Source organism: Bison bison, unplaced genomic scaffold, assembly GCF_000754665.1.
Source record: "Bison bison bison isolate TAMUID 2011002044 unplaced genomic scaffold, Bison_UMD1.0 scf7180017864533, whole genome shotgun sequence".
NCBI classification, from domain to species: Eukaryota; Metazoa; Chordata; class Mammalia; order Artiodactyla; family Bovidae; genus Bison; species Bison bison.
Genome location: NW_011495082.1, coordinates 7,424,636 through 7,446,025, shown reverse-complemented (window position 1 = coordinate 7,446,025; position 21,390 = coordinate 7,424,636).

The following is a 21,390-nucleotide window of genomic DNA, read 5'->3' as shown; positions in this document are numbered from 1 at the left end:
AATTGAGCTGAACCTTATAGCATGTTTGATATTTGATTTTTATTTCAAAATTTCTCAAAGCACACACTATCTTCTCTGAGCTGAAAATGCCATGGCATATATGTTTTCAAATGGGATTTGCTATCAAACCAACACACTTTAACACATGAATCAGATAAAATAAATGCAGAGATGTAAAACTCATTGGATATAAACCAGCATGAGCTAATTTATGCACCAGCAAGAAACTTCCCCTATAGCGCTGTGATTTAACATAACTACGGTTTATACAAGATAGATTATGTGTAGAAAGGTAATTTCGTGAAAAGTGTGGAGAGTGGCTTGAAGGCAGGGAGAAGCTTTATAGGATTCCTGGAAGAAGTTGGGCAGGTTAATAGTGAGGGTTTGAAGCAGGTGCTGTAGCAGTGCAGCTAAACAGATGAGACAGATTCAAGAGTTCTTCACAAGTAGATTTAATTGGACCTACTTGATGGAGGGACAGAGAGAGAAGGATGCGTTAAGTATAATCATATGGAGCTAGTTGGGTGGATGGTGATACTATTAACTAATAAGATAGTGTTTACTGGAAGCAGCAGCAGTTTTGGAGTGACATTAACTGCAGTACTTGCAGGAAAATTACTTGGAGATATCAACTGACAAATTACAAGATGCATGTTTGGATCAAAGAAAAGAGATAGGACTAGAAGTAGATTTGGAAATACTTGATCTTCAGTGTCAGTGGAGGCTGTGGATGGCTGAGATTTCCCCAGGAGGAAAGGACTGAGTGTGGAACTTGGAGGCAAAGCCTTCATTGCTGGAAGAGGGGAGTCCTCTCCAGCTTTGATCTTTGCTACAATGGGCTTTTTTTTTTGTTTGTTTTGTTTCCTTGGGCTGTTGTAACAAAGTACCACAAATTAGGTCACTACCCAAAAGTCTCAGAAATGTATTGCCTTCCAGTTCTGGAGGCTAGTAGTCCAAGATCAGGGTGTCAGCAGCGTTGATCCCTTCTAGTGTTATGAGGAAGAATGAGCCCCGGGCCTCTTTCCTAGCTCGTGCTGGTGTGCTGGCGCTCTTTGGCGTTCCTTGGCTGATCAATGCATCACCCCAGTCTCTGCCTTCATTTTCCCTCATGGTGTCATCCCTGTGTGTGTCTCTCTTTGTGTCCAAATTCCTCCTATTTATAAGGACAGCAGTCACATTCCATTAGGGCCCACCATAATGACCTCATCATAACTTTATCATCTGCCAATGCCATGTTTCTGAATGAGGTCACGTTCTAAGGTCCTGGAGGTTAGAACCTCTGCATGTGAATTTTGGAGGACAAAATTTATCCTGTTACAGTTTTTTTTTACCCCCTCCTCCTAGCATGAGTTTCGGAGTTGGGAGAAAAAGCCAGTGCAATAGGCTGAGAATTAAGAGGAGATAAGAAAGTCAAGGCTGTAAATATAGATCATTTATTTGAAACTATATCCATTACCAGTCAAATGGTGAGGACGAGGGCTCCACAGATGTTACAATTTCCAGGAAAGAAAATCCTTCAGTTGGCCAAAGAATCATTCAAAGTCTATGGTATCTTAACAGTGCTTCCTGCAAGATTATCTCTTCAACCTAAACCATATGGGCTTGCTTATTTGGTGAATAATGGCACAGAGCCCCAGAACATGAGTTAGTAGTCATTCACTTTGCATCTAGTTTAATGTGATCTTCTCTGATGAAACTTAGAAGTTTGACTTTGAAAAATGATGTGTCTAAGAGTGTGGACTAAGCAATTTTAGACATGGCAGAGCAATAAAAAATATTCTTGCCATGGATTCATTGGAGGTGCAAGGACACAGATTAACCTTGGGAGGTGTATTAGAGCATTTATTTTTTCAAAGAAAGGAAAGATTTGGTATTTAAATTCTCACTTTCATGTGAGGAGAAAAAAATATAAATCTTGGGATGTCTGAAAAATATTAAAATGTTCACAGAATTAACTGTCAGTGATAATAGCAAATGTCACATTTCTACTTCATCACATATTGAGAGAAACTGAAATATATAACCAAATGGTGGCATACTAGGCTCTTCTCCTATGCATCGTGGTGTGTTAACTTTATACCAAAATTTCTGGGTGTAAATAAGAGTATACAATTTTGTTTTGAATCTTAGATGATGTGGTTTGTAATTTCCAGTTGGGTTTAAAATAAACACCAAGGAATTGAAATGTTTTTGTAACAAAATTTTAATAGTATTTATCTTTCAGTGACATTTGTTTACCCTCCTAATTTTCCATTTTTAATTGCTTTTTGGTTTACAAATTATACATGTTGAGAGAGCAACTATTTGAATATATGTTTCCCTGAGTATTATATATTAAAATCAGCAATGCTTTAGAGCATTAGAATTCTGAAAGAGCAGTTGCATATCTCATGGTCTTCTTTCCCCCCCCTCACAATTTATATAAGTAGGATGTACTGTTCCTGGGGGAAAAATAGCAATAATGAAGACAGATAGTGATCTTATCTCTACCCTGGCAAAAAAGTCAGAATCCAGTTATTTACATATGCTACATTTCCCATAAATTGGCACAGAGTGACCACATTGGAAATTGAGCTTTTAATGTAACTGTATCCAGTATTACTTCTCTATCATGCTTGCCTGATTCTTTTGCTTTCTAATTGGTCTTGGGGACTTGACTGTTGCTTTTGAACCTTGTGCTAAGTGCTGAGCCCTTTACTTTCTCTTTTCCTGTCTGACATATAGGACAGCCTCTCTTCTTGTTTCACCCACATTTCTACATTTCTCGGAAGGCAAAATGACTAAACCTTGTTTTCTGTAAAAACATTAAAAATGTTTTTAATGTTTAGTGAAGAGAGGGAAAAGAATACTGGACCTAGAATCAGATATGATTAGATGTTATCAGGCAATGGCACCCCACTCCAGTACTCTTGCCTGGAAAATCCCATGGGCGGAGGAGCCTAGAAGGCTGGAGTCCATGGGATCGCTAAGAGTTGGACACGACTGAGCGACTTCATTTTCCCTTTTCACTTTCATGCATTGGAGAAGGAAATGGCAACCCACTCCAGTGTTCTTGCCTGGAGAATCCCAGGGACAGGGGAGCCTGGTGGGCTGCTGTCTATGGGGTTGCACAGAGTCGGATATGACTGAAGTGACTTAGCTGTAGCCGTAATCCTCATTAGAAGAATCCCTAGGTGGCTCAATGGTAAAGAATTCACTTGCCAAGCAGGAGATGCCAGTTTGGTCCTTGGGGCAGGATGATCCCCTGCAGAAGGAAATGGAAACCCACTCCGGTATTCTTACCTGGAAAATCCCACACAGAGGAGCCTGACAGGCTACAGTCCATGGGGTCACAAAAAAGTCAGTCATGACTTGGCTACTAAAAAATAGGAATCACAACAAATCCTCACTAAACTGCTTATAGCTGTGTATTCTCAGACAATATATTAAACTTCTCAGTAGTTCATTCATTAAGAATCCACTCACTTGTTCACCTATTTGTCTACTTCTAACAAGCATTTCTTGAATATTTCTTGTGTTTTAGGCACCATGCTAGACACAGAGGATGTTAAGATGAAAATCAGACCCTTCCCTCGAGGAGTTCATAGACCAGTCAGGAAGATAACAAAGCTTATGATAAAGGTGATAAATGTTAGAGATAATCATCCGTAAATGAGGAGGTGCAACAATATGATTTCTATAATTCTATGGTTTTATAAAAATCCTAGAAGTTGTTCACATGCCTTTCGAGTTGGGGAATAAAACAGGCCTTAAGATAGAAAGATAAAATAAACCTGTTTCCTTCACTTAACAGGCCCCTGGCTTGAAAGGAAAAGGGGATGAGTAATTGAATGTGTGTGTGTGCCTTTATTGCTGTTTGAGTCCTTGGACCACAGCATTCTCCTATTTCTGCAGGTGATTAATGGCATTCTGGCACGCTGGGCTACAAATTGTTCAAAGTAAGAGAAATTTGGGAGTGGGTGAGTGGTAGCACGTGTGCTATACGGAGCAGGGAAAGAAAGTCAGAACTCTGCGGTTCTTATTTCCATATGTGCTTAAAGACAAGGAGAGTCATCAGAGAGAGAGGCAACAACAGAACTCCAAAAAACGCTTCTGGAATTTCTTCCTAAGTTCAGAGACAATTCTTAAAGAGCATAGGCAGCCTATGATTTGAGGAAATGGATGGCAAAAACTTAGTCATAATAACTAGTGTTTTTCGTTCTCTGCTGCAGACACCATTTAGGCCATGGTGGAATAATTACTTTGTAAGTAAAACTTCTCTTTGGGCAGTCGTGATGGTGAGTCGGTATTACTCCAAAGGTCTCCATTACATTCTCTTGAACCACGGTTAAGATATTTTTAAAAAGCAACTAATAATACTTCAATAGGTAGACATTGTTTAAGTATAATAGAACTCATATGATTGACATATTTCTGGTATCAGTCAGTGTTTAATCAGACAAACAGAATCCACTTGAGGAATTTCAAGCAGAGTTAATTTAATATAGCTACAGAATACTAGAAGGCTGGAGGCACTCCTGGGGAAGGTTACCTGGAGAGTAGTAGCTATACAAAAGCTCTACCACCCGTAGGCCTGGGGCCCAAAGGAAAAAAATGATGTTTCCTTGGGATCCCAGTGAAGCTGAGGCTGCTGATGTTGAAAGTGAGTTACCTGAGTACAACTTGGAACCACACTTCACTGAAACCATTGCTGATGCTAAAATTGCTGTTAGAATCTGCAAAAAAAACAAAACAAAACAAAAAAAAAAACCACCCCCCAAAACTAGCTTCTTGTTTTCTCCAGCATCCTATCAGTGCTCCCACTGATGAAACTTAACAGAAAATCAGGTTGCAAGGGAGTCTGGGAGATGGAGCTTTGCAGGTTTTCTTGCCTCTGAGGTATGGACGAGCGTATGGAGGAAACCAGGAGGCGCTGGGAGACAGCACGCTCGCCAGCACACCTCCGCTGTCCTTTCTCTCTGTGATAATCTTGTTTACTTAGCAGACTTTCCTCCACCATAAATGAGGCAGTGAAGGGGAGAGTGATTTAAACCAAGGGAAGGAGGAAGACCGTAACATGGTGAGGTGACGGTCTTGAGAGAAGGGAAAGAAAATTTGGTCTGAGAATTGGTAAGACAGAGTGGGTGTGAATGGCAAGCGGTCAGATGAGAGTGTCCTTGAATTTACGTCATGGAGTTCAAACCCTTTGGGTTGGGGTGAAGTGAGGGCTGGCAGAAAAATCTGATTAAAGTTGTGGGATTCATGGATTGGGGGGTTAGGTTAAGCTTGCTACTTGTTTCAGGATCTGTTCTGGGGAAAATTTCAAATTCCTTGGGGTCCCATGTTGATCATGATACAACACAAATATAGCATCACATGACCGGTAAATTAGGAATGACTGAAGGAAGCATCTAGACAGGAGTGCTAAGTAATGCCCCTGGGTTCCCATGGCTCATGAGATGGTATCTAGGAGTTCTGTGACTTCTTAAGTCTCCTAGTACTAACAGACTCAGTGTGATGTAAGGACAAGGATGCTACAGGGCACGGGACTTGCTACAGAAAGCTTTGGGAATGGTGCCACCAAGATCCTAAGCCTCTCTAAACCCCCAGAGCACTAAGCAGTATAAAATACAATGTGTTGGATGCTAGTACGAGATACCCAGAAGCCTGATACAGAGAGGAACAGCTGGATCGGTAGAGGCCAGCGGCGCCCCAGATGTTAGTACACAGCCACAAGTAGTTTTTTCTCTGGACATGAGAGCATCCTCTTATACCTAGGTAGCCTCTTGAGAACGAGGGAGGAAGGATCTCTTTGTAAGATCCTTTGAGAGGAGAGAATTATTCTTGATAGAGAGTTTAAAGCAGTCTTTTTCAACAGTCACTTAGAGTTCAAACAGAAAGATTCAAATATGATTGCTGCGGAGCAAGATGAGGTGCGTTACACAGCGGAGAAATACATCCACACGCATACGCTTGTTCTTGGAATATCGTGTTTCTGATTGGCGAGGGATGTAGTGCTCGTAACTGGTTATGATAAATGATAGAACTTTTCTGCCTGAACCCTTTTTAGATAGAATGTTGAAAAATGTTGAATCTGTTCATGATAGGTAAATTAGAATGGTCCTAGAGAATTGCTTCTGAATTATTGGCATTTATTTTCATGTGATATAAAATAATTAAAGCTAATTTTCAACAGCAAGATTTTGTAATTATTCATTATTTATACTATGATGAGAAGGTTTATGTAGTATTTTAAAGAGCCTATAGGAAACTTGATCTTTTGTTCTGAGAAGCTCATAATCTAAAGTGATTCATTTATTTGTAAGGAAACAGTTATTGTAAGAACAAAGGATAGTCTTTATTAAAGTTTATAAGCTAAAGGAGAGGAGATTGTTTCCATTCATCCCCATCTTTTCATAATGTTTTTGTAATGGGAACAAATATTAAAATGATCCATTCTTGTCAAAAAGGGGTATATTCAGATTTGGACAACTTAATAAATAATAACAGAACTCCCAGACTACTCACTCAACTAGGGGCCCCTGACCCCAAAGGTGCCACCCCACCTTGAAGTATTCCAAAAGCCCATAAGATGTGTTATTATACCTTTATTTGTGTGAACAGCAATATTAAACTCTATTGAATAACTTATTAAATAAGTAAAATAATAATTTAGAAGCAAAACTGTTATGTTTGTGCTTAGAGTTTTATAAGCAGACTAGTTATTTGTGTCCATAAATGTATGATGATCTCATAATGAGTTAGTTTATAGTTTTATGCATTAACTTCTCAGGCTGCTGGAGTATCATTTTCTGCTGGCTATTATATTATCAGGTCACATAATGCTAAACTGTAGGGCGTTTTTAGCTGATAATTTCTGGAAAGTGCTTACTTTTGAAATAAAAAGCAAAGCAAAAAAAAAAAACAAAACAAGCCACAATGCTGACTGAAAAAAAATATTTATATTTATATTAAACCCCTCAGCTAGATTCTCAGACACATCACTGCTTAAAATGCAGTCACCTGACAAAAACAGTTCTAATTATTATCCCCTTGGGCTAACATTTTTCAGAGTGACTGGCTAAAATGCACTCCAGCTCATAATTTCTGCCTCTGACAGTGGAAGACATAACCTAGTTTCCCCTAATGCAAAAGTCTCTAATCTAGAGGGCAAGACCCTGCTCCATCTAACACTGAAGGGAGAAAATGCAATTTGAGCACAAGGAAATTGCACACACAGTTTGATAGTTCTACCACTCTCGGATTTTTTTTTTTTCTTCCCTGGGTTTAAATGTCTTGTTTTATTTTATACTAAATTATGACCTGGCTGAAACTGCTCTGTTTTCTTTGTCATATTCTAGAAACCTCTTACTATAAAAGTGAAGGTTATACTATAGCTCCATACTTTTCAGGGGGTGGGAATGTTCACATTTTGACAGTTCAGCAGTGAAAACATTAAAAGTTACTGTGCTTGCTACAGCGATATCTTTTTTCATGTTGAATAATAGCTCTTTTGTCTTGGCAAATGGGGCATATATACTGCATTAGGAAAAGGTAATTAAATCATCTTGAAATGACGAAAGTGCAGATTTTTTGAGTTGGCCTAATCAGTAACAAGTTCACTGTTGAATCTACGAACGAACAAACTTTTATGATTGCTGGGAGAGGTGAATTAACCTCAAATTGTTCTGGTTCACTTCCCAGGCGGTGGCCGAGTAATACATTGCCCCGAAACTGATAAGCCAGGAGGCTAAAGAAGTATGGAGGCAGTCCGTCAGGAATCTTGCAAAGAAGGCAGCTTTCAGTAGACAGTACTGGAGATTTTTATGAACCATTTTTAGTTCCGTGAATTGAAGAGACCTCGCCCCTTTTCTACCTCTTTCTGCTGACAGCTGCTCCTGAACACCTCCCTCCCAGCCGGGAGGGCAGCCGATGGCTGCCTGTGCAGCTAACGCCAGGATGGCTCCTGAGCGAGCATCCAGGGTATCAGTTTCATCCTGGAGACTCACGTGTCACCTTCACGTCTCGTGTATCTTCCATCATTTACATGAATATATCAAGGGCTCTGGTAGAGGCACCAGGCTATGAAAGCGCAGTCTAACCGGTGGCTGGGAACAAAGGCCGCCTTCAGCTACAAATGATTCACTATGGTGTTGAGACTTTTTTCCCTCCACGATGACTTTGAATCCTAAAGATTAAATGAGTGTGCTTCCATTCGCAGAAAATAAAAGTGAAGGGATAGCCTAGGAAAAGAATTACTCTAAAAAAAATACTGATTTTAAGAACCAATTTAGAAAATTACAAAGGTTTCACAAGGATGTAGGGTGTACTTGTAATGGCAGGAGGAAGATTTATACCCAACTCTTCTCACAGATGCTACTGTAACTTATCATCCTCAGATTACTTGGTTTCCATCAGAAGATATCACTATCTGATCAGTCTCATCATTTCATATTGGGTGGCAGTATGGACAAAGTTAGAGTGAATTATTTGAAAGGTCATGTGACTATATCTAACAGATATTTTAAAATATTTTGTGTGGTTCATTAGCCAGTTTAATACAGTGGGTTAACAAAGAAGTTCTATAGTTCATCTCTGGAAAATTGAAACATGGCTCTTACTTTTCAACCATTATTAAATTAAAAATATCAAAATATTTTTAAGAAGATGCATGTTTCCAGCACCTTCTATGTCCTTGGGAAGCAAATAATAATGAACAGGATTAGGAAATAATTTCAGAGAAGACAATGGAACCCCACTCCAGTACTCTTGTCTGGAAAATCCCATGGATGGAGGAGCCTGGTGGGCTGCAGTCCATGGGGTCACTACGAGTCAGACATGACTGAGCGACTTCACTTTCACTTTTCACTTTGATGCATTGGAGGAGGAAATGGCAATCCACTTCAGTGTTCTTGCCTGGAGAATCCCAGGGACTGGGGAGCCTACGATGCCGTCTATGGGGTCACACAGAGTTGGACACGACTGAAGTGACTTAGCAGCAGGAAATAATTTATACTGAAGTATATAACCCTGAGATGGCGGTGGATCAGCTCCACCTCTTTTGACCTGGGCCCCTTTAGAGGACAGCCTGGTTTCAACCAAAGTAACCTTGAACTTGGGGAGAGGCTGCAGCCCAGAGACACAGAATAGGTGTCGTTGGTGCTAATTTACTGTGCTTATGCACTGGCGAGCTACAGTCCATGGGGTCACAAAGAGTCAGACATGACTGAGCAACTAACACTTTCACTTTATGCACAGTTTATTAAGGAAACTTTCAGATTATGGAAATATTTGACAGTTTCTTCTAGATATTCTGTGGCTTCTGTGGTGGCTCAGACGGTAAAGCGTCTGCCTGCAATGCGGGAGACCTGGTTCGATTCCTGGGTCGGGAAGATCCCCTGGAGAAGAAAATGGCAATCCACTCCAGCACTCTTGCCTGGAAAATCCCATGGACGGAGGACCTTGATAAGCTACAGTCCATGGGGTTGCAAAGAGTCGGACATGACTGAGCAACTTCACTTTACTTCACTTCTAGATATTACGATTCTTCTTCAAATAGGATTCTTTTTCATATATTTAATATGGTATTTAAAAGTTGTCAGTAGAGAAAACATGCTAAAGTCTGAATACAAGAAAATAGTTCACAGTAAAGAACAATTATATACTGAGTATAATTTGAAAAATATTTGAATATTAAACTTGTCTTCATTAATATCAGTTACAGGTCCCAAGGAATATGTCATGATCTCTTCATTATTCTACTTTAAACTCACAATATTATCTCCAGGGGAATTTTAAAAACATTTTATCAGGAAGCTTGCTTCTAAGTTGTTTGGTCAGGTCTGTCTTTCGTAAAGTTAACAGTTTCTAAATATTTCCAGATTTGGCTGTCTGATACCAGAACAATTACAAAATATTTTCGGTAATACTATGTCAACAAGGTCTTTGGTATTATTAAAACAGGCATCTATTAACTGCTTTAAAATGCTGAAGATACTAAAAATAGTTCAAATTAACTCAATTAAAACTAAGGACCTATTCATACAGTACTATTTTATACATAATATTTATTGAAGACTTAGTATGTTCCAAGCACCTTTCTTTCAGGGCCATTCATGTATTATTTCATTTAATCCTCAAAATAATCCAGGGTAAAAATTATAATTTTATGTCCATTTTATAGACAAGGAAACTGAGGCATAGGCAGGGTATGTAACTTGTTTCAAGGCACGTAGTTGATAAGTAGAAGATGTGGTATAAAATCCCAGGTAGCTTGATGCTGTGTTCTTTGCCCTTGTACTTTATTATATTGCCTCATATTAGTTAATGTTGATTCAAAAACTGTATTAAGATATGAGACTGCAACCAGTGTAAGATTCCTTGACAGGAAAAGCAAAGATGTTTCTGTAAATCAATGTTCATAGCATCATCCTCTGTCCCCCATCACTCACCTTGGCGCTTGGTAGCAGAGTGAGGAATACACCGTGTCTCCATGAGCAGAGCTTCATGGCACCCAGTTCGCATGCGGGATCGCTAAATTCCAAGGCACAGAAGTAACAATTCCATAGAAAATAGGCACCTTTATAATTTCTTACATATTAGTGAAATTTCTACATTTTCAAGAGCAGATGATACATTTAATTAAAATATTGACCTTGATATCAAGGATAGTATTACATGCTGAAATTACATATTAAAATAGATTGTGGGGGCTTTTTTTGGGAGGGAATATTTATTGCAACTTCACTTTTTGATTAAAATAGAAAAGAAATCCTCTGAAAATTACTTTGATAAAACGGACTTCAAGTTAAAATCCACATGAATCATGTTGGGTTTTTCAGGAAGAATCTTGTTTTGGCCTAAATGATACCCGAGATCAACTTAGACCTTCCTACATTTTTAACGTGACGGAAGTGCAGTGGTCTCTCAGCTGGTGTCAGAGAGGAAGTACTTTCAGGAAGACTTTGTCTACCAGAGTTAGACCCAGGGAGCATGGTAGCCTGAAGTCTCCTTGTCTCCTCGGTCTGCTCTTGGTTCTTTATCACCAGAAAGGCTAGAAAGCAGAAAAAGTGAAAGTTTCTTCTGAACAGATTCTTTTCATTACAGACTTCAGAAATGTCAGAAAGCTAGCATAGAGCAATTCGTATCCCGAATTCTTTTTTGCTGTAATAACACGCAGCAACTAAAATCTTAACATTTTTGTCAGATGTGAAAAAACATACAATCTTATTGTTTCTCACATTTGGTGTTTTTCAGGGGTGGAGGAATCAATTATTTTGTCATTAGCTGTAAAATAAAATTCTAATAAAATCCATGTTACACATCTATGCAAACCAATAAAAAGAGAATATTTGCATGTGTCCTATTAATCAAAACTAGTTTCCCGCAATTCTAAAGACATATTCTTCAATGAGTTTTGCTTAATCTTCCCTATCCAAGTTAAAGGTCATACTTGGGAATACATATTTTGTACATATATGCACACATACAACAGAAAATAGTTGGGTTTTAACTATCAGATATTTTGGAGGTCAGCAATGACTTTTTTTCCACTTAGGTCTTTAATTCAATCTAGTATTATACATGTTTTCTACTCACTTCTGTAGAGACCGGTGTAAACATTTGGAAGGCATTTTGTATGGCAAGTTTGTGTATTGCAGTTTTTGAGCAATGCAAACATCCCCCTTAAATAAATGAAAACAGATCCCAGAAAAGGGTATGCTTCCAACGCATTCCCCAAAGATCTGAGTGCCGCTGTGCATTCTTGCTCAATTTAAACAAACTAAACTTCAGTTAGTCTCCCCTCCCCTAATGGGCACCCCCACTGGGAACATTGTTAGGTTACCACCATGGCCAAGGCCTCCGTACAGCTGGATCTGTAAACAAGACCATAATCCGCAGGAAAGAACTTGCAGAGTTTTGGCAGCGCTCACAGTGTTGTTAACATATTGTGCCAAAGCAATAACAAAGCCATCATTTTTAAGTTTGTTCACGGATTTGTATTAATCAAGAAATTTTCCAGAAATTACTTCTAAATGAGGAACCTTCCAGAAAGTTACCATTTGGCAAAAAGACTTCCAGATGCCTTTTTTTTTTTTGCTTATCTGCAACATATTCTTCCAAATAAATCACAAATTTGTGGAAGTTCAGTGGAGACAGAAAACACATTGCCGCTGTACTGGCAGGAGGAGGCTCCCTTCAGTTCCCTCCCGGCTTCGTCAAAGCCAGGCGAGCGCTCAGGTCATTTTTTCTTATTAGGAGGAGGTGGCTGGGCCATCTAACTTGGCATTCTAGCAGTAAACATTAAGTATTGATATTTGGATCAGAAAAGCAATGATTAGATTACAGTCAGAACTGCACACTAAGCATTTAGGAAAAAGACCAGGAGAGGGTGTTGGACCTTTGAAATTTAGTTGTTGGTTTTTATTGGCATATTAGGCAATTGATTCTCTCAACTTCAATATTTTTACTTTAGACCCTTTTTTTTTTTTTTTTTCCCCCAAACTTGTGCACAAGCACGGCTTCTGCAAACTATTATGGCTGCTCCATCAGAAAACAGAAGGGAGGAAAGGGAGAGCGTGATAGCACAGTTAGAGCTGGGGAGTGAAATAACCTATGTTTTAAAAATTTTTGACAATGTATTGCTCCTTATAATGCCTGTAATAGTAATTTTTTGATGTAAGTTTTGTGTGATTTAAAAAAAAAAAACAACTTCTGGGTAAGGTAAAAATAAAAATCCTGGGTAAAATAAACTTTTTAAAGGGTGCTAAATATTCCAAACTCAGGGATGATACATCCCTAACAAAGGGCTCGTCTGTGGCTCCTGTGGTGACAGCTGTATATGGGCTCAGACTTCTGAATCAGGAGTTGAAAACCTATGTAGTGAGTCTATTGGCTTCCCTGGCCCAGCGGTGAAGAATCTGCCTGCCAATGCAGGAGACGTGAGTTCAGTCCCTAGGTCTGGAAGATCCTCTGGAGAAGGAAAAGGCTACCCACTTCAGTATTCTCGCCTGGAATATCCCATGAACAGAGGAGCGTGGCGGGCTACAGTCCATGGGATCGCAGAGTTGGACACCACTGAAGCGACTTAGCGCTCAAAGAGAAATTCAAGAAACAGGCTGTTAAGAAAAATAACTGGACAGACATAGCACATGTGATCTAAATCCCACCAGCTGAACAGTCTCAAGGCTGTACAGATCAGAAAGACCTTGTCAAAGAGCCAGGAAAAGGATTCCCTCTGTGCTGGTGCTCCAGGGATGATGGCAGCTTGTCATTTAATGTTTGAATGACAAATCTAAAGGATTGCCTTAGCCAGTTTTAGGTAAGATCTATTATTTACTAGAAAGGGCAATAAGAAAATAAATAAGTTTTGTTCATAGTCAACCAGTGTTAAATTGAAGGAGCTCTTTCCAGTAAACAACAGTTTCCAAAAGCAGATGTGATGGCCCACATGTTTCTCTTGTACTCAAAAGGCAGAAGTCAGCCTAAGTAGTACAGATCCTTGTGAGTTTCAAGTTCTTTTCCTCTCCAATCAGTATTATCTAGCATTTATTCAGCACCTGTATTAAATGCTTTACATGTTATCTTAATTCTCACAATTTAAGACCTGCATACTGTTGTGTATGTATACAGGATAGTTCAATAATGTCTCCCAAGATAGAGAGTTAATTGGAGTAGGGACTGAATTCAAACCCAGGAAAATTCGTGTGTAGAGCTTTTCCTTATTACAGTTTTGCTACACCACCTCTGTGGTCAGAGGACAAGACCTAGGATCCAGTCTGCTAATATTTCTAATTCGCTGACATGTTGTCATGTATGTTGACACCTATAAACATGCACAAGGAATCAGGGAAGAGCATTTCTCCACCCAGGGTCATCTTTATCATTTCTCTCCTCACACACCTGAGCTGTTGAATGTTGCTATAGAATATCGCAAATCTATTCTGACTGAATCTGTAGTGCCATGTTTTCTAATTTTACAGCTGTTCACATTTCTTTTGCTAACTTCCTATCACATTTTCTTCAAAAGCGTTTCCACCCCATCCTTCATCTCAGCAAAAGCCTTCACTTCTGGCTCAATTGATTAATGTTTGGAAGTGTGTTCTGTTGGGAAACTGTCTTCCTGGACCCCTTGTTTCCATGTTTCTTGGGAATGAACAGTATTGGAGCAGCACTTCCTTTTCCCCATTCACTTCTTCTTCTTATCCATCAGGTTAAGTGATTTAGTTGATTATTGGTATAAGTGGGCTCTGGCATCCAAAGATCTCTGTTGTTTAGTCTCTCAGTCATGTCTGACTCATGCCAGGCTTCCCTGCATTTCACCATCTCCCGGAGTTTGCTCAAACTCATGTCCATTGGGTCAGTGATGCCATCTAACCATCTCATCCTCTGTTGTCCAGGGGTCTGTGTTCCTTAATGAGTCAGGCTGACTGTTGTAACACACTGCTCCCTTTGCTTACCCTTCTTCTATGTCTTCTAAAGTAGCCTGTTCTCAGGGTAAAAGTATTATCTTCTCTTCTTCATATTACAGTTTACTGGGGCAGGCCTATATGGACTAACAAGGCATCCGTTTATTCAACACTTAGCAACAAAGTCCATAGACATGTAGCACTGACTCTGTGGCACTTACTGAACTAGGCTCTGTGGAGTATAAAGAGGCCTAGGGCCATTCTGATCCTCAAGGACATTACACACTGATGGGCAAATTACAGCCAATGATGGTAAAATATGGTCTGTAAAAAAAAAAATGTATGTTTCTAAGAAACACAGAGAGTATGAAATTCCAGAGAAATGAAACAACAGACCATGTAAACTTTGAAAACAACAGGCTGTGGAATTTCACACACAGTGCCTCAGATGGTTAAGAATCTGCCTGCAATGCAGGAGACCTGGGTTTCATCTCTGGGTCCAGAAGATCCCCTGGAGTAGGAAATGGCAACCCACTCCAGTATTCTTGCCTGAAGAAATCCATGGACAGAGGAGACTGGCAGGCTACAGTTCAGTTCAGTTCAGTTGCTTAGTCATGTCTCTTTGCCACCCCATGGACCACAGCATGCCAGGCCTCCCTGTCCATCACCAACTCCCACAGTTTACTCAAACTCATATCCATTGAGTCAATGATGCCATCCAACCAGCTCATCCTCTGTCATCCCCTTCTCCTCCTGCCTTCAATCTTTCCCAGCATCAGGGTCTTTTCAATTGAGTCAATTCTTTGCATCAGTTGGCCAAAGTATTGGAGTTTCAGCTTCAGCATGAGTTCTTCGCATCAGGTAGTCAAAGTATTGGAGTTTCAGTTTTAGCATCAGTCCTTCCAATGAATATTCGGGCCTGATTTCCTTTAGGATGGACTGGATGGATCTCCTTGCAGCCCAAGGGACTCTCAAGAGTCTTCTCCAACACCACAGTTCAAAAGCATCAATTCTTTGGTGCTCAGCTTTCTTTATAGTCCAACTCTCACATCCATACACGACTACTGGAAAAACTATAGCCTTGACTAGACAGACCTTTGTTGGCAAAATAATATCTCTGCTTTTTAATATGCTTTCTAAGTTGGTCATAGCTTTTCTTCCAAGGAGCAAGTGTCTTTTAATTTCATGGCTGCAGTCACCATCTACAGTGATTTTGGAGCCACCCAAAATAAAGTCTGACACTGTTTCCACTGTTTCCCCATCTATTTGCCATGAAGTGGTGGGACAAGATGCCACGATCTTAGTTTTCTGATATTGCATAGGAACCTGGAATGTCAGGTCCATGAATCAAGGCAAATTGGATGTGGTCAAGCAGGAGGTGGCAAGAGTGAACATTGACATTTTAGGAATCAGCGAACTAAAATGGACTGGAATGGGTGAATTTAACTCAGATGACCATTATATCTAATACTGTGGGCAAGAATACCTTAGAAGAAATAGCCATCATAGTCAACAAAACAGTCCAAAATGCAGTACTTGGATGCAATCTCAAAAACAACTAAATGGTCTCTGTTTGTTTCCAAGGCAAACCATTCAATATCACAGTCATCCAAGTCTATGCCCTGACCAGTAATGCTGAAGAAGCTGAATTTGAACGGTTCTGTGAAGACCTACAAGACCTTCTAGGACTAACACAATAAGAGATGTCCTTTTCATTATAGGGGACTGGAATGCAAAAGTAGGATGCTTGGGGCTGGTGCACTGGGACGACCCAGAGGGAGGGTATGGGGAGGGAGGAGGGAGGAGGGTTCAGGATGGGGAACACAGGTATACCTGTGGCGGATTCATTTCGATATTTGGCAAAACTAATACAATATTGTAAAGTTTAAAAATAAAATAAAAAAGTAGGAAGTCAAGAAACACCTGGAGTAACAGGCAAATTTGGCCTTGGAGTATGGAATGAAGCAGGGCTACAGTTTATGGGGTGGCAAAGAGTCAGACACAACTCAACAACTAAGACTTTCAACTTTCAGTACAGATGATGAAAAGAAGAAAATCAGGAAAACCATTCCAGGTTCCCTACAATCTGATACTGTAAACTTCTTTGTTAGGTGCTGCCACTCCTCCATGAGAACAGGAAATAATGTCTTCCATGCTTCAATTAACCCTTATAATAATGCTACAAGGAGGTATTCTTATGTTTATTTTATGGACACAGAGCTGCTTGGAAAAACTGAAGTCCTGAGAATTAAGTAGTTTGCTCAGATTCACATTATTAATCACTGGGAGAAGAGGAAAACCGAGTTTGCCTCTTTTGACGTCCATATTGTTTTCTTAAAACTGGGCCACTTTTCAAACTGGTGTGGGAGCAAGAGCGCTGGGTAGGATTGAGAAAGTCAGGGCTTGAGTACTGGAACCACTATTTCCTAGGTGTGCAATTTTGGGTGTTTCCCCTCTCTACTCTTGAGTGTCTTTATTTATGAGAGGTGAAGATGAAATCCCTGTCAACTCCAGGAATTCTGGAGAAATCTTAAGATGAGATAGACCTGCGAGAGGCCATCTGAGTGCTAGTGTTCTGAACCAGAACTTTACTTGTGCTAAGAACTATGCAAGTATTATTTCCCCAGCATAAATAGGGACTCAGTTCTCTGGAACTAAACTGTGAGATGGGGAGTTGCATGGTGAAATTTTGTGGGAGAGTGGTCTCAGGAGATTGTTGTTCAGTTGCTGAGTCATGTCCAACTCTTTGCAGCCCCATGGACTGCAGCATACCAGGCTTCCCTGTCCATCACCATCTCCTAGAGTTTGCCTAAACTCATGTCCATTGAGTCGGTGATGCCATCCAACCATCTTGTCCTCTGTCATCCTTCTCCTCCCGTCTTCAATCTTTCCCAGCATCAGGGTCTTTTCTAATGAGCTGGCTCTTCGCGTCAGGTGGTCAAAGTATCGGAGCTTCAGTATCAGTCCTTCCAATGAATATTCAGAGTTGATTTCCTTTCAGATTGATTGGTGTGATCTCCTTGCTGTCCAAGGGACTCTCAAGTCTTCTCCAAAGAGTGGTCTTGGGAGACAGACCTCTGCAGAAGTAAGCAAGGGAGTAGTGGGCAGAGGAAGAAGCTGAACAGCAGTGTACTTACAAATGAGGCCTCTGCTGATCATCATAGGCATGCTGAGGCTGAGTGGCCTGTTAGAGTAACTCAAATTGTGGCAAAGGAGCCTGAGCCTTTGTTTCCCTTTGTTTCCCTGAATAAACTAGCCACTAGCTACGGGTTGCCCCTTGGCAGGGTCTCTAACCTTGGGCAGGGCAATTCCCTGCCATCCCCGGGAGTTGGTGATGGACAGGGAGGCCTGGCGTGCTGCGGTTCATGGGGTCGCAAAGAGTCAGACACGACTGAGCAACTGAACTGAACTGATATACCAACTACACTGCTATGTGTGGAGGAATCTGGAAAGGAAGCTAATAAAATCCATTTTATTTGCCAAATGTATAACCACAGAAAAACGTAAGGGATATGAAAGAATTGCTATAATTAGCAGAGTATCTTACACGCAAAAATTGCTCAGTGTATTTTTATAGAGTAGATGAGTAAATGAATGTGTAAGAGAGCAATTAAGGGCACACTGGTTGGCTCTGGTCCTCAGCATAACTCAGCAAAACCTCGAAAGGAACAACGATGAGCTATGGACTGGGATGGCAGAATGGTTCCTTGAAGATGGTGACCTCGAGTTGGGCCTTGAAGTCTGGGTGGCACAGAAATTGGAGGAAGGTTGAAGGGAAATGTAGTAGAGGTCAATAAGGGAACATTTGATGGCAGGCAATAAAATCTCAAATGTGAGAGGTTTGGGTACACCAGGGCAAGTAAGGATACTTGCTTCCTTGGGGTGAAGTGTATTTGTGTATGAGTTGCAGGGTACAAGGTTCAATAAGTGGGGGAACTGGAATAGACGATGAAAGGGCCAGAGGAGCTGATGGTGCTATGTCATGATGGAGTCCTAAGTTGTGGAGTGAAAAATGAAAAAATGAATTTAAGAAGTGCATAACCTCAGAATAGATGAAGAGAAAATGAATTCAAGGCAGAGAGACCAGATAGAAGGTTGAGGTGGCATTTAAATATAAGTGATGAAAGCCTGAACATGGGTGGTGGAAGTTGGATAGAAAATAAGGGTGAAGTTCAGGAGTCATTCTCAAGAAGAAAAATGGGACTTAATAGCATGCTGAATTTTTCTCACTTCTTTGTTCCTTAAATCCAAGAACATTTTTAAAGATTAAAAAAAGACAACTTCAAACATCTGGAATAGTCATTATCTTTAAAAAATTAATGTCATTATCCACAATGTCTAAGATTCTAAAAGTGTTAAGTCATACCTACACAATATGATCAGAATGGCTATTTTGACTGAGTTGATTAGGCTAATTAAATCCTAATTTAATCATTCCACTCAAGCCAATTATTTGCCCTCTGTATAACTCTTCTCAGTCTACGGTGTTCGTATTTTAAAGTGGCCAGTTAAAAACTACTCAGTTTCACCAGAACATCTAGGCTAACAATACGGTATTAATATATATCTCTTTTTTATCTACTTATCTACCTACCTACCTACGTATCAATCATCTATCTCTCCTTATCTATGTTAGCAAGACCAATGTTAGGTCATTGATTTCTTTATCTAATTTTGCAGTGACTCAGTCTTGTCTTAAGGCAGGATTGGTACAGTATGACCTTGGTTGAAAAAACATGTTCTTCAAAAGTATAGAGGGCTTTCCCAATGACTCAGTGGGTAAAGAATTCATATGCAATGCAGGAGACACAGGAGATGTAGGTTCGATCCCTAAATTGGGAAGATCCTCAGGGGGAGATGGCAACGCACTCCAGCGCGCTTGCCTGGGAAATCCCATGGACAGAGGAGCCTGGCGGGCTACAGTCTAAAGGGTCACAAAGAGTTGGACACATCTGAGCAACCATGTGTGTATAAGTATAGACATGATGTGTGGTGTACACGGTATTTGTCATGAGTATTTAAACTCTGACATTTTGGAAACGCAAAGCATACTAGACTGACTTCATTTTTATCTTTTATCCTTCCTATTTTAAATTGTGCATAATTTAATGGAAACAAAACATAGTCTACTGCCTGAAAGAACTCTTAATTTGGGGCTACATAAAATTAAAAAAAGAACACTATTCTTTTAATATTTTTATATATTTTCAATGCAAATATCTGTGCCTATTGATTATATTTTATATTACTGATTTATTCCATCGCTATCTCAGTATATTAAATTAACCTACCTGTAAAATTTATTAACTGTGTAACAAAATACAATGCTAAGATTTTTTTGTTCCTGTGTATTGGCTCTTTAATACTTTCAAATTCCTTCTTGTTTTGTATTGTTACACAGGTATTTCAGAAGGAAGAAGTACAGTTTTCCTCATCATGGTTTTTCTCCTCTTTTAATTTCAGCCATTCTGTTGGGCTAGTTTTTAAAACTAAACTTCGCTTTAGAGCTTATTGTAGATTAAATGCAGTTGTAAGAAATAGTACAGAAATATTTTGTGTATTCTTTACACATTTCCCTCAATGGTAACATCTTGCAAAACCACAATATAACATCACGACCAGGATATTTATGTTCATATAGACAAAATATAGAACATTTCCATATACAGGGAGTTCTCATGTTGCCCTTTAATAGCCACACTCACTTCACTTCTGTATTTTCCCCCATCTTGTGCTCCACGAACCTGTTCTCCATTTCTATGATTTTGTCATTTTAACAATGTTACATAAATAGAATCCTACAGTGTGGACTCTTGGGATTTTTTTTTCCCCCACTCAGTGCAATTATCTGGATAGAGATTTAACTCGTTGTCTTGTAACAGCAGATTTTTTGCTAAGTAGTATTACTCCATGGCATAGATAGGATGTTTAAACATTCATCTGTTGAAGGACATCTGGGTTGTTTCCAGTTTTTAGCTCATATAATAAGCTTGCTATAAATAATCATACAGATGATGAAGTCAGTTTACCAGTTTTTCTTTGTATGGATCAGGCTTTTTTTGCTGAGTCCTAGATTGTGAAGATTTCCTTTCCTGTTTTTACCTAAAATTTTATAGCTTAAAGTTTTTTATATAGTAACTCTATTTTGATTTAACTTTTATGCAAGGTTTTAGGTTTATGTCGGTCTGTGTTTTGCCTTTGGATGCACAGTGGCTCCAGCATGAGTTGAAAAGTCTATCGTTCTTCCTCCATTCGATTTTTTGCACTTCCGTCATATGAAGCGACTTAGCAGTTGCAGCAGCAGCATATATCAGTTAACAATATATATGTGGTACATCATCACCCATGGGCTTCCCTGGTGGTTCAGGGGTAAAGAATCTGCCTGTAACTCAGGAGACCTGGGTTCAGTCCCTGGGTTAGGAAGGTCCCCTGGAGAAGGGAATGGCAACCCACTTCAGTATTCTTGCCTGGAAAAGTCCATGCACAGAAGAGCCTGGTGGGCTACAGTACATGGGGTCACAAAGAGTTGACCCCAACTAACATTTTCACTTTTCACTTTTCCAGTGAAATTATCTGGCCTGAGAAACTGGGCATGTGGGGATAGTTTTTAAATTACAAATTCAATTTATTTAATACTTATCAGATCAGATCAGATCAGTCGCTCAGTCGTGTCCAACTCTTTGTGACCCCATGAATCGCAGCACGCCAGGCCTCCCTGTCCATCACCAACTCCCGGAGTTCACTCAGACTCACGTCAGTGATGCCATCCAGCCATCTCATCCTCTGTCGTCCCCTTCTCCTCTTGCCCCTAATCCCTCCCAGCATCAGAGTCTTTTCCAATGAGTCAACTCTTCACATGAGGTGGCCAAAGTACTGGAGTTTCAGCTTTAGCATCATTCCTTCCAAAGAAATCCCAGGGCTGATCTCCTTCAGAATGGACTGGTTGGATCTCCTTGCAGTCCAAGGGACTCTCAAGAGTCTTCTCCAACACCACAGTTCAAAA